This window comes from Bufo gargarizans, chromosome 1 (genome assembly GCF_014858855.1).
Source record: "Bufo gargarizans isolate SCDJY-AF-19 chromosome 1, ASM1485885v1, whole genome shotgun sequence".
Classification (NCBI taxonomy): Eukaryota; Metazoa; Chordata; class Amphibia; order Anura; family Bufonidae; genus Bufo; species Bufo gargarizans.
In genome coordinates, this window is record NC_058080.1 from 181,878,491 (window position 1) to 181,891,437 (window position 12,947).

Sequence of the window (12,947 nt, forward strand, 5' to 3'; positions counted from 1 at the left end):
TAAAACGCTCAGGTGTGAACCCAGCCTAAGGCACAGTGTCAGACTCAGAGGTCATATCCACATGATACCTGCTGTGAGTGAAATGAGGTGTGGGCCGTCCAGTCCAAAATTTCAACCTCTTTGTCCTCAATGAAAATGTGGTACTCATCTGAAGCCAGGGAGAACTGTGGTCTACTATTACTTATGGCAAGATGGCTGTTGCTGTTACTACTGTTTGCACTACTACCCACGTTCTAACTCTTGGATGATGAGGCATGGGTCTTTTGTCTTCCACTCTTCTGTTTACCAGACTATATCAGGGAGTGGGAGTGGACCTACTGTGCCAACTAATTGGTTAGACCCTTTAACCCTTATACAGGGATCTGGACTTCGCTACAGGAAACTAACCAGGCCGCTATCTCCTGGAATAGTCCTGGTGTGTTTGGCAGCTGACCCATGGGAGTCAGAGACACTGGTGCACCAAAGAAGCAGACAATACTTTTAGTCAGGAGATAGGCTGGAATCAGAGCAGGCAGAGTTGGTTTGTATCGGTAAAACAGATCTGAGGTCAAGGCAGGCAGCAGACAGAGTTTATACATGGCTATTCAAAAAAAGCACACCTTTACTAGGACTAGCAAACAGTAGAATACCTAAATCTCATGCAAAGGTGTGGAACTAACAGCCCAGTATAAAGCCTCATTCAAACTAAGTGTTTTGTTCAGTGATTTCCATCAGTGATTGTAATCCAAAACCAGGATTGGAGCCTATACAGACATAGGGGCACATTTATTAAGTTTTAGACGCAGGTCTTAATAATCCCTAACATGGTAGTGGATCCGCCGGAGTTATGAAGAGGCCCCGGACTCTACATAACTTTTGGAAAATCCTCCGCCAGTTCAAAATATAAGAGCTTCCGAGCTGTCTTACATTTAGAACTGTTTCAGGTGGCCCGCAGACCTGCCGTGAGCGTGGAGAAGTCGCAACAGCTAGTTATGCCACAATCTGTGCCTGAAATACACTGAATATAGACATATTTCAGCTTAATAAATGACCCGAATAAGGTATAATGGAATGATCTGCACCTGTACTGTGTTGAGATACCGCAGCTATGCAGAGGTACAAACGCCATTGGGACAAATAATTGCAACTGGTGTTATATAACAGTTGTCCCCCCAAAAATCTGATTGATGCAGGGATGCGATATACCTAGAATATAATTTCTATATAGTGCATTTGTATTGTGCAGCATTTGTGTGTGGTTTTGCTGAGATACCGCAGCTATACAGACAGAAAAAATGCCATTGGAACAACTAATTGCAACTGGTTTGATTGCCCCCCAAAAAACTGATTAAGGGGTTTTACAGGTGAAACTCAAAAAGATTTGAATATCGTGCAAAGTTTATTTATTTCAGTAATGCAACTTAAAAGGTGAAACTAACACATGAGATAGACTTATTACGTGCAAAGCATGATATTTCAAGCCTTTATTTGTTTCAATTTTGATGATTATGGCTTATAGCATAAAACCCCAAAGTCACAATTTTGAGGTACCCTTTGCTCAGGGGGTATGAATAAATCAGCGGACTTGAGTGTGACACTTTGAGCCTAGAATATTGAAACTTTTCACAAAATTCTAATTCTAAGCTGCATTAATGCAATTCCTTTTAATTTGCATTGCTAAAATAAATTGACTTTTGCTCGATATTCAAATTTTTTGACTTTCACCTGTATATACCTGCTTCCAGAAATACTGCTGTTCTCTAGGGACTTTGGCACAGGGTCATTTTGAAAATGACAGGCAGAGGAAAAGGCAGGTCGTTCCGCAGGGGTGATAGGGGTCGGGCAGGTGCACAAGTTCGGAGCCTAAGTGGGAAGTTGGAGAAGGTGCGTGCTATCACGTCAAAGGATGCACCAGAGTTGGTTGGGAAGCTCAATTAGCCTTCCACTTCTGCACCCTCCTCACTCTCTGCTGTGTTCACCCCTAAAGACACCACCACCACCACCATAGCCCCTCAACTCGAGTCAGAGGAATTATTTTCCCATCAATTTCCAGACCTTACTGATGCGCAGCCATTTGTGGCATCAGATTAGGAAGAGGAGGTAGCAACGGCCGCCACCCAGCGGTCTATTGACAGTACCCAGATCAGCCCAAGGAGGGTGGTCCCTGCTGTTGCTGCCTACTCCCAGATCTCTAATGTCAGTGTTGGTGAAGGTGATGATGATGACGTGTCGATGGACGTCACATAGGTGCCCACAAGAGAGGAAGAGGAGAGTTTAGAAGGAGAGACAGAGCAGCAGATAGGGTGGAGAAGGAGGAGAAGCAGGCAGAACTCGCAGTGCACAGGAGACAAAAAGCAGACTGAAAATGTATCTGGAGTGAGCCATTCACCATGCACGGTTATATCTTGCGCTCCCAGGACGCCGACAGATAGCTCCGCAGTGTGGGCTTTTTTTTAACGTGTCAGCTGCTGATAATATTATTGCCATCTGCAGCCTGTGCTATCAACGCATAAGTCATGGTAAGCCCAGCACTCACCTAGGGACGACCGCCTTAAGAAGGCAACTGGCCTCCCATCACTGAGCCCAGTGGGAGCAACGTCACCAGAACCCACAAAGCCACACTCCTGGCGCTCCACGTCCTGCCTCTTCTCCTTCACCTTTACCTCTCTCCTACCATTTGTCCTCCACTCCACCTTCCACCGTGCCATCGTCGCGTTCATATGGCACAAGGCAGGCTTCAGTGGGCCAAATGTTTGAGCGTAAAAAATGACACCGGATAATCCTCTTGCCCAACGGCTGACCGCTGGCTTGTCGGAACGTCTAGCCCACCAACTACTGCCATATAAATTGGTGGACCCGAAGGCCTTTAGAAAATTTGTGGCCATTGGCACACCGCAATGGAAGGTCCCCGAAAGGAAATATTTCTCCCAGAAGGTCATCCCTGAACTATATGGCCACGTTCAGCGGCAAGTTAATTTATCTCTGGCACACAGTGTCGGTGCCAAGACACATCTGACCACAGACACGTGGTCTAGAAAACACAGGCAGGGAAGGTGCATAACTTTTACTACCCACTGGATGAACCTTCTGACGGCCGTCAAGCTTTTTACCCGTGGCACACGTGTGGATTTGGTGTTACCGCCACGGATTGCATGCAGGCCTCCTCTTACAACACCCTCCATCTTCTCCTTGGCTGACTCCTCCTTTTCCACTGAACCTATTCAACATACCAGGTGAGATATTGCCAGGCTGTGCTGTGGCTGTTGTCTTGTGTAGGATGTCTATTGTGGTACTTATGGTTCGCTGCGGGCATCCTCCACTGAATGCATTTTTGCTGGGGATCGTCATTAGCAACGGGCCACAAGTGCAGGATTTTCTCCCCTATATATATGCACAACTGCATGTGGGTTTGAGCACTTCCTGCTTGTTTGATACCACGCCATTCTTTTCAGTCTGTATTTATAGAGATGCCTGGAGGTGTATAAACTCCAATTTAAATGTGCCTGCTTTCCATCTACAGGCTAAATTTAGGTGCGCCTGTGAGGCCTGGGCCTTATCAGCCAGTCTTGAGTGGGAGTTGCAGACTCCTCCCTCCTCCCATTGCTAGCATGGTTACATGCTGGAGGTAACTGGTGAGTTGTTTGTGAGTCGGCCTCATGCTCCTGTAATTTGCCCACTGGCTCCTGGTGTTGCCCATACGGCACAGGTAGGTGAGTGTTAGGTCCCTGAGCTACTTGAGAAACCTTGGCGCGGTGTTTGGGCTCAGACATGTCCTATACCGTAGGACATGTTGGCTAATCTCTCAATTTTAAAATCAGTTTGAGGGTTTAGTAAGACCGCAGAGTGCACCTGTCTTTGCTATTATTTTGTTATGTGGATGTAATAATCAATATAGCAATATAATTGCTATCTTGTGTAGGATGTCTATTGTGGTACTTGTGGTTCGCTGCGGGCATCCTCCACTGTATGCATTTTTGCTGGGGATCGTCATTAGCAATGGTCCACAAGTGCAGGATTTGCTCCCCTATATATGTGCACAACTGCATGTGGGTTTGAGCACTTTCTGCTTGTTTGGTACCACGCCATTCTTTTCAGGCTGTGGCTGTTGTGCCTGAAAGCCAAGAGCCACACTGGTCATGCACTACTTTCAGCTCTGCGGTCACAGGCCGATGAATGGCTAACCCTGCTCAATTTGACAGTTGGTAAAATGGTGTGCGACAACATTGCCAATCTGCTGAGCATGCTGAAACAGGGCAAAATGACACACGTGCCATGCATGGCACACGTCCTGAACTTAGTTGCGCAGCGTTTCGTTGACAAATAACCCAGGGTCCAGGACGTCTTGCGGCAGGCCTGGAAAATCTCTGGCCATTTTAGAAGATCTTACACGGCCATGGCTCGCCTTGCTGTTATTCAGCTGCGACACCACTTGCCCATCAGATGTCTGATTTGTGACTGCCCAACATGTCGGAACTCCACCTTGTATATGCTTGATAGTCTTCTCCAGCAGAAACATGCTGTTAATGACTACCTGTACGAACTCTGTGGCAGGACAGGCTCTGGGGAGCTTGTTTTTTTTCCACCGCGCTAGTGACTGCTCATGCGTGACGCATGCAGAATTCTGCGGCCATTTGATGAGATCACCAAACTGGTCAGTCGCAGCCAGGCCACCATCTGTGACATAGTACCTTACGCCTTCTTTCTGGAGCATGCATTGCGTTGTGTCATTAATCAAGCTGTCGAGGAGCAGGAAGATGAGGAAGTCGCAATGCTGAATGAATTCCCGGAGGGCTACTGCATCTTAGACAAGTCAGCAGGAGTCTGAATAGGGGGGGAGGAGGATGAGCAAGAAGAGCAGGCTTTAAACTTTTCAGGGATCCCTGGTGTTGTCCGTGGATGGGGGAGGAGACCCAGGACAACATTCTCCTGGGCAGCCACTACACCCTTTCCAATTCAGTGCAAATGGGGGACTTCATGCTCCAGTCTTTGAAGAGGGACCACCATATAAAAAGCATAAAGGGCAAGGACCAGTACTGGGTGGCAACATACTTAGACCCCCGGTACAAACACAAAATGGCAGACATGTTACCAGCATAACAGAAGGCTGTCAGAATGCAGCATTTCCAGGCCTTGCTGTGAGAGATGCTGCATTCTACTATAGCGGGCACTGGCAGAGGAATTTCCACCTACAGAGAAACAGTTGCGAGTACCAATCTTACAGCGCATGCAAGAAGATGGCGGCTTGTAGATGTGTTCGTCACTTCAGATATGAGATCATTCTTGCAGTCAACCCATCGACAGCCGCCCCCCCAGATCCAGCCTCAGGGAACTCCTAGATCGACAGGTGTCCAACTACATTGGGTAAATGCTCTGAGAAGCATTCTTGGTGTGCAGTCTTGACCTGTGGCCAGAGCTGGCACAATTTGCCATGGAACTCTTGGATTGCCCTTTGTCGAGTGTCCTGTCCGAAAAGACGTTCATCGCAGCAGGAGGTATCGTGAACGATAAACGCACTCGCCTAGCTCACGACAGTGTGGACTACCTCAAATTTCTAAAAATAAATGAGGCATGGATCTCGGAGGAATTTAACACCTGTGACAACCACGTTTAATTGAATTTCCTCATGACAGGTCGCAAATATCCGCCACCACCCAGAACAAATAATGGTCCCTGTCTTATGTAAATAAAGTGGTATAAAAGGCCTTTTCTGTCTGGTGAATGCCTAATATTTGGGACCTCAGAGGAATTCAACACCTGTGACGGTCACGTGTTATCGAATTTCAACTATTATCATTTGGGTTTTTTTCAAGAGGGGGGATTTTGTTAGCCATGTTTTTAATCCAATTGTTTTATTTTTTGTTTTTTTAAAGCAGGCATCCTCAAACTGCGGCCCTCCATATGTATTTGACATCTATTTGTATTGGCCTGCAGTGAAATGATATCCAATGAACGTTTAATATACCTCCAGCCACATAATTACTTGTTCTTTTCTGTCCGGTGAATGAGTAATACAAACCGGATTCCAAAAAAGTTGGGACACTAAACAAATTGTGAATAAAAACTGAATGCAATGATGTTTAGATGGCAAATGTCAATATTTTATTTGTAATAGAACAAAGATGACAGATCAAACGTTTAATCCGAGTAAATGTATCATTTTAAAGGAAAAATATGTTGATTCAAATTTTCACAGTGTCAACAAATCCCCAAAAATATGGGGCAAGTAGCAATAAGGGGCTGGAAAAAGTAAATTTGAGCATAACGAAGAGCTGGAAGACCAATTAACACTAATTAGGTCAATTGGCAACATGATTGGGTATAAAAAGAGCTTCTCAGAGTGGCAGTGTCTCTCAGAAGCCAAGATGGGTAGAGGATCACCAATTCCCACAATGTTGCACAGCAAGATAGTGGAGCAATATCAGAAAGGTGTTACCCAGCGAAAAATTGAAAAGACTTTGCATCTATCATCATCAACTGTGCATAACATCATCCGAAGATTCAGAGAATCTGGAACAATCTGTGTGCGTAAGGGTCAAGGCCGTAAAACCATACTTGATGCCCGTGATCTCCGGGCCCTTAAACGACACTGCACCACAAACAGGAATGCTACTGTAAAGGAAATCACAGAATGGGCTCAGGAATACTTCCAGAAACCATTGTCAGTGAACACAATCCACTGTGCCATCCGCCGTTGCCAGCTGAAACTCTACAGTGCAAAGAAGAAGCCATTTCTAAGCAAGATCCACAAGCTGAGGCGTTTTTACTGGGCCAGGGATCATTTAAAATGGAGTGTGGCAAAATGGAAGACTGTTCTGTGGTCAGACGAGTCACGATTCAAAGTTCTTTTTGGAAATCTGGGACGCCATGTCATTCGGACTAAAGAGGACAAGGACAACCCAAGTTGTTATCAATGCTCAGTTCAGAAGCCTGCATCTCTGATGGTATGGGGTTGCATGAGTGCGTGTGGCATGGGCAGCTTGCATGTCTGGAAAGGCACCATCAATGCAGAAAAATATATTCAGGTTCTAGAACAACATATGCTCCCATCCAGACATCATCTCTTTCAGGGAAGACCCTGCATTTTTCAACAAGATAATGCCAGACCACATCATGCATCAATCACAACATCATGGCTGCGTAGGAGAAGGATCCGGGTACTGAAATGGCCAGTCTGCAGTCCAGATCTTTCACCTATAGAGAACATTTGGCGCATCATAAAGAGGAAGGTGCAACAAAGAAGGCCCACGACGATTGAACAGTTAGAGGCCTGTATTAGACAAGAATGGGAGAGCATTCCTATTTCTAAACTTGAGAAACTTGTCTCCTCTGTCTCCAGACGTCTGTTGAGTGTTGTAAGAAGAAGGGGAGATGCCACACAGTGGTGAAAATGGCCTTGTCCCAACTTTTTGGGGATTTGTTGACACCATTAAATTCTGATTCAACATATTTTTCCCTTAAAATGGTACATTTTCTCAGTTTAAACTTTTGTTCCGTGATTTATGTTCTATTCTGAATAAAATATTAGAAGTTGGCACCTCCACATCATTGCATTCAGTTTTTATTCACGATTTGTATAGTGTCCCAACTTTTTGGGAATCCGGTTTGTATTTGGGGCCTGTACTACACTGGCCTGCAGTAAAATTGAATGGCTGTTTAATATACCTCCAGCCAGTTGAATGCATAATTTTTGGGGCCTGTAATCTAACTGGCCAACAGTAAAATTGTTATACGGTGGCCGCCTAATGTACCTCCAGCCACTTTTCTGTACAGTGAATTCATAATTTTTGGGTCCACTGGCTTGCAGTAAAATTGATATCCAATGACCGTCTAATATACCTCCAGCAACAATATAATTACTTGTTCTTTTCTGTCCGGTGAATGCCTAATGTTTTGGGCCTGTAGTCCACTAGACTGCAGGAAAATTGATATCCAATAACCAGTTTGGGGCCTGTACTCCAGTGGCCTACAATAAAAATTTTATCCATTGACCGCATAATGTACCTCCAGCCACATAATCACAATTTCTTTTATGTCAGGTGAATGCCTAATTTTTAAGGACCGTACTCCTGTGGCCTAAAATAAAAAGTTTCTTGGCTCCAGCAGGCCACGTTTCTGAGAATTTCCCTTTAAGATGCATAAAAATGGCCCCTGATTAGAGTTGAGCGAACACCTGGATGTTCGGGTTCGAGAAGTTCGGCCGAACTTCCCGAAAATGTTCGGGTTCGGGATCCGAACCCGATCCGAACTTCGTCCCGAACCCGAACCCCATTGAAGTCAATGGGGACCCGAACTTTTCGGCACTAAAAAGGCTGTAAAACAGCCCAGGAAAGGGCTAAAGGGCTGCAAAAGGCAGCAACATGTAGGTAAATCCCCTGCAAACAAATGTGGATAGGGAAATGAATTAAAATAAAAATTAAATAAATAAAAATTAACCAAAATCAATTGGAGAGAGGTCCCATAGCAGAGAATCTGGCTTCCTGTCACCCACCACTGGAACAGTCCATTCTCAGATATTTAGGCCCCGGAACCCAGGCAGAGGAGAGAGGTCCCGTAACAGAGAATCTGGCTTCATGTCAGCAGAGAATCAGTCTGCATGTCATAGCAGAGAATCAGGCTTCACGTCAGCCACCATTGCAACAGTCCATTGTCATAAATTTAGGCCAAGCACCCAGGCAGAGGAGAGAGGTCCCGTAACAGACAATCTGGCTTCATGTCAGCAGAGAATCAGTCTTCATATCATAGCAGAGAATCAGGCTTCACGTCACCCACCACTGCAACAGTCCATTGGCATATATTTAGGCCCAGCACCCAGGCAGAGGAGAGAGGTCCCGTAACAGACAATCTGGCTTCATGTCAGCAGAGAATTAGTCTGCATGTCATAGCAGAGAATGAGGCTTCACGTCACCCACCACTGCAACAGTCCATTGGCATATATTTAGGCCCAGCACCCAGGCAAAGGAGAGAGGTCCCGTAACAGACAATCTGGCTTCATGTCAGCAGAGAATCAGTCTTCATGTCATAGCAGAGAATCAGGCTTCACGTCACCCACCACTGTAAGAGTCCATTTTCATAAATTTAGGCCCAGCACCCAGGCAGAGGAGAGAGGTCCCGTAACAGAGGATCTGGCTTCATGTCAGCAGAGAATCAGTCTGCATGTCATAGCAGAGAATCAGGCTTCACGTCACCCAACATTGGAACAGTCCATTGGCATATATTTAGGCCCCGGCACCCAGACAGAGGAGAGGTTCATTCAACTTTGGGTAGCCTCGCAATATAATGGTAAAATGAAAATAAAAATAGGATTGAATGAGGAAGTGCCCTGGAGTCCAATAATATATGGTTAAGGGGAGGTAGTTAATGTCTAATCTGGACAAGGGACGGACAGATCCTGTGGGATCCATGCCTGGTTCATTTTTATGAACGTCAGCTTGTCCACATTGGCTGTAGACAGGCGGCTGCGTTTCTCTGTAATGACGCCCCCTGCCGTGCTGTATACACGTTCAGACAAAACGCTGGCCGCCGGGCAGGCCAGCACCTCCAAGGCATAAAAGGCTAGCTCTGGCCACGTGGACAATTTAGAGACCCAGAAGTTGAATGGGGCCGAACCATCAGTCAGTACGTGGAGGGGTGTGCACATGTACTGTTCCACCATGTTAGTGAAATGTTGCCTCCTGCTAACACGTTGCGTATCAGGTGGTGGTGCAGTTAGCTGTGGCGTGTTGACAAAAGTTTTCCACATCTCTGCCATGCTAACCCTGCCCTCAGAGGAGCTGGCATTGACACAGCTGCCTTGGCGACCTCTTGCTCCTCCTCTGCCTTGGCCTTGGGCTTCCACTTGTTCCCCTGTGACATTTGGGAATGCTCTCAGTAGCGCGTCTACCAACGTGCGCTTGTACTCGCGCATCTTCCTATCACGCTCCAGTGCAGGAAGTAAGGTGGGCACATTGTCTTTGTAGCGTGGATCCAGCAGGGTGGCAACCCAGTAGTCCGCACAGGTTAAAATGTAGGCAACTCTGCTGTCGTTGCGCAGGCACTGCAGCATGTAGTCGCTCATGTGTGCCAGGCTGCCCAGGGGTAAGGACAAGCTGTCTTCTGTGGGAGGCGTATCGTCATCGTCCTGCCTTTCCCCCCAGCCACGCACCAGTGATGGACCCGAGCTGCGTTGGGTGCCACCCCGCTGTGACCATGCTTCATCCTCATCCTCCTCCACCTCCTCCTCATCATCGTCCTCCTCGTCCTCCAGTAGTGGGCCCTGGCTGGCCACATTTGTACCTGGCCTCTGCTGTTGCCAAAAACCTCCCTCTGAGTCACTTCGAAGAGACTGGCCTGAAAGTGCTAAAAATGACCCCTCTTCCTCCTCCTCCTCCTCCTCCTCCTGGGCCACCTCCTCTTCCATCATCGCCCTAAGTGTTTTCTCAAGGAGACATAGAAGTGGTATTGTAACGCTGATAACGGCGTCATCGCCACTGGCCATGTTGGTGGAGTACTCGAAACAGCGCAACAGGGCACACAGGTCTCGCATGGAGGCCCAGTCATTGGTGGTGAAGTGGTGCTGTTCTGTAGTGCGACTGACCCGTGCGTGCTGCAGCTGAAACTCCACTATGGCCTGCTGCTGCTCGCACAGTCTGTCCAGCATGTGCAAGGTGGAGTTCCACCTGGTGGGCACGTCGCATATGAGGCGGTGAGTGGGAAGGCCGAAGTTACGCTGTAGCGCAGACAGGCGAGCAGCAGCAGGATGTGAACGCCGGAAGCGCGAACAGACGGCCCGCACTTTATGCAGCAGCTCTGACATGTCGGGGTAGTTGTGAATGAACTTCTGCACCACCAAATTCAGCACATGCGCCAAGCAAGGGATGTGCGTCAAATTGGCTAGTCCCAGAGCTGCAACGAGATTTCGCCCATTATCGCACACCACCAAGCCGGGCTTGAGGCTCACCGGCAGCAACCACTCATCGGTCTGTTGTTCTATACCCCGCCACAACTCCTGTGCGGTGTGGGGCCTGTCCCCCAAACATATGAGTTTCAGAATGGCCTGCTGACGTTTACCCCGGGCTGTGCTGAAGTTGGTGGTGAAGGTGTGTGGCTGACTGGATGAGCAGGTGGAAGAAGAGGAGGAGGAAGCCGAGAAGGAGGAGGTGGCAACAGGAGGCAAAGAATGTTGCCCTGCGATCCTTGGCGGCGGAAGGACGTGCGCCAAACAGCTCTCCGCCTGGGGCCCAGCTGCCACTACATTTACCCAGTGTGCAGTTAGGGAGATATAGCGTCCCTGGCCATGCTTACTGGTCCACGTATCTGTGGTTAGGTGGACCTTGCTACAGATGGCGTTGCGCAGTGCACACTTGATTTTATCGGATACTTGGTTGTGCAGGGAAGGCACGGCTCTCTTGGAGAAGTAGTGGCGGCTGGGAACAACATACTGTGGGACAGCAAGCGACATGAGCTGTTTGAAGCTGTCTGTGTCCACCAGCCTAAATGACAGCATTTCATAGGCCAGTAGTTTAGAAATGCTGGCATTCAGGGCCAGGGATCGAGGGTGGCTAGGTGGGAATTTACGCTTTCTCTCAAATGTTTGTGAGATGGAGAGCTGAACGCTGCCGTGTGACATGGTTGAGACGCTTGGTGACGGAGGTGGTGGTGGTGGTGTTGGTGGTACATCCCCTGTTTGCTGGGCGGCAGGTGCCAACGTTCCTCCAGAGGCGGAGGAAGAGGCCGAGGCGGCAGCAGCAGAAGAGGCCGAGGCGGCAGCAGCAGAAGAGGTAGCAGGGGGAGCCTGAGTGACTTCCTTGGTTTTAAGGTGTTTACTCCACTGCAGTTCATGCTTTGCATGCAGGTGCCTGGTCATGCAGGTTGTGCTCAGGTTCAGAACGTAAATGCCTCGCTTCAGGCTCTGATGGCACAGCGTGCAAACCACTCAGGTCTTGTCGTCAGCACATTGTTTGAAGAAGTGCCATGCCAGGGAACTCCTTGAAGCTGCCTTTGGGGTGCTCGGTCCCAGATGGCGGCGGTCAGTAGCAGGCGGAGTCTCTTGGCGGCGGGTGTTCTGCTTTTGCCCACTGCTCCCTCTTTTGCTACGCTGTTGGCTCGGTCTCACCACTGCCTCTTCCTCCGAACTGTGAAAGTCAGTGGCACGACCTTCATTCCATGTGGGGTCTAGGACCTCATCGTCCCCTGCATCGTCTTCCACCCAGTCTTGATCCCTGACCTCCTGTTCAGTCTGCACACTGCAGAAAGACGCAGCAGTTGGCACCTGTGTTTCGTCATCATCAGAGACATGCTGAGGTGGTATTCCCATGTCCTCATCATCAGGAAACATAAGTGGTTGTGCGTCAGTGCATTCTATGTCTTTCACCGCTGGGGAAGGGCTAGGTGGATGCCCTTGGGAAACCCTGCCAGCGGAGTCTTCAAACAGCATAAGAGACTGCTGCATAACTTGAGGCTGAGACAGTTTCCCTGGTATGCATGGGGGTGATGTGACAGACTGATGGGGTTGGTTTTCAGGCGCCATCTGTGCGCTTTCTGCAGAAGACTGGGTGGGAGATAATGTGAACGTGCTGGATCCACTGTCGGCCACCCAATTGACTAATGCCTGTACCTGCTCAGGCCTTACCATCCTTAGAACGGCATTGGGCCCCACCATATATCGCTGTAAATTCTGGCGGCTACTGGGACCTGAGGTAGTTGGTACACTAGGACGTGTGGATGTGGCAGAACGGCCACGTCCTCTCCCAGCACCAGAGGGTCCACTAACACCACCACGACCATGTCCACGTCCGCGTCCCTTACTAGATGTTTTCCTCATTGTTATGGTTCACCACAACAACAAAAATATTATTTGGCCCAATGTATTGTATTCAAATTCAGCGGGATATAAATTTGAGGCCTAGTATTTAGGCGCTGGGTGACCGGTATGGATTTACTAACAGAATTAGACTTGGAAATGCACAGTAGCGTGTGTGTGAAGTTATTCT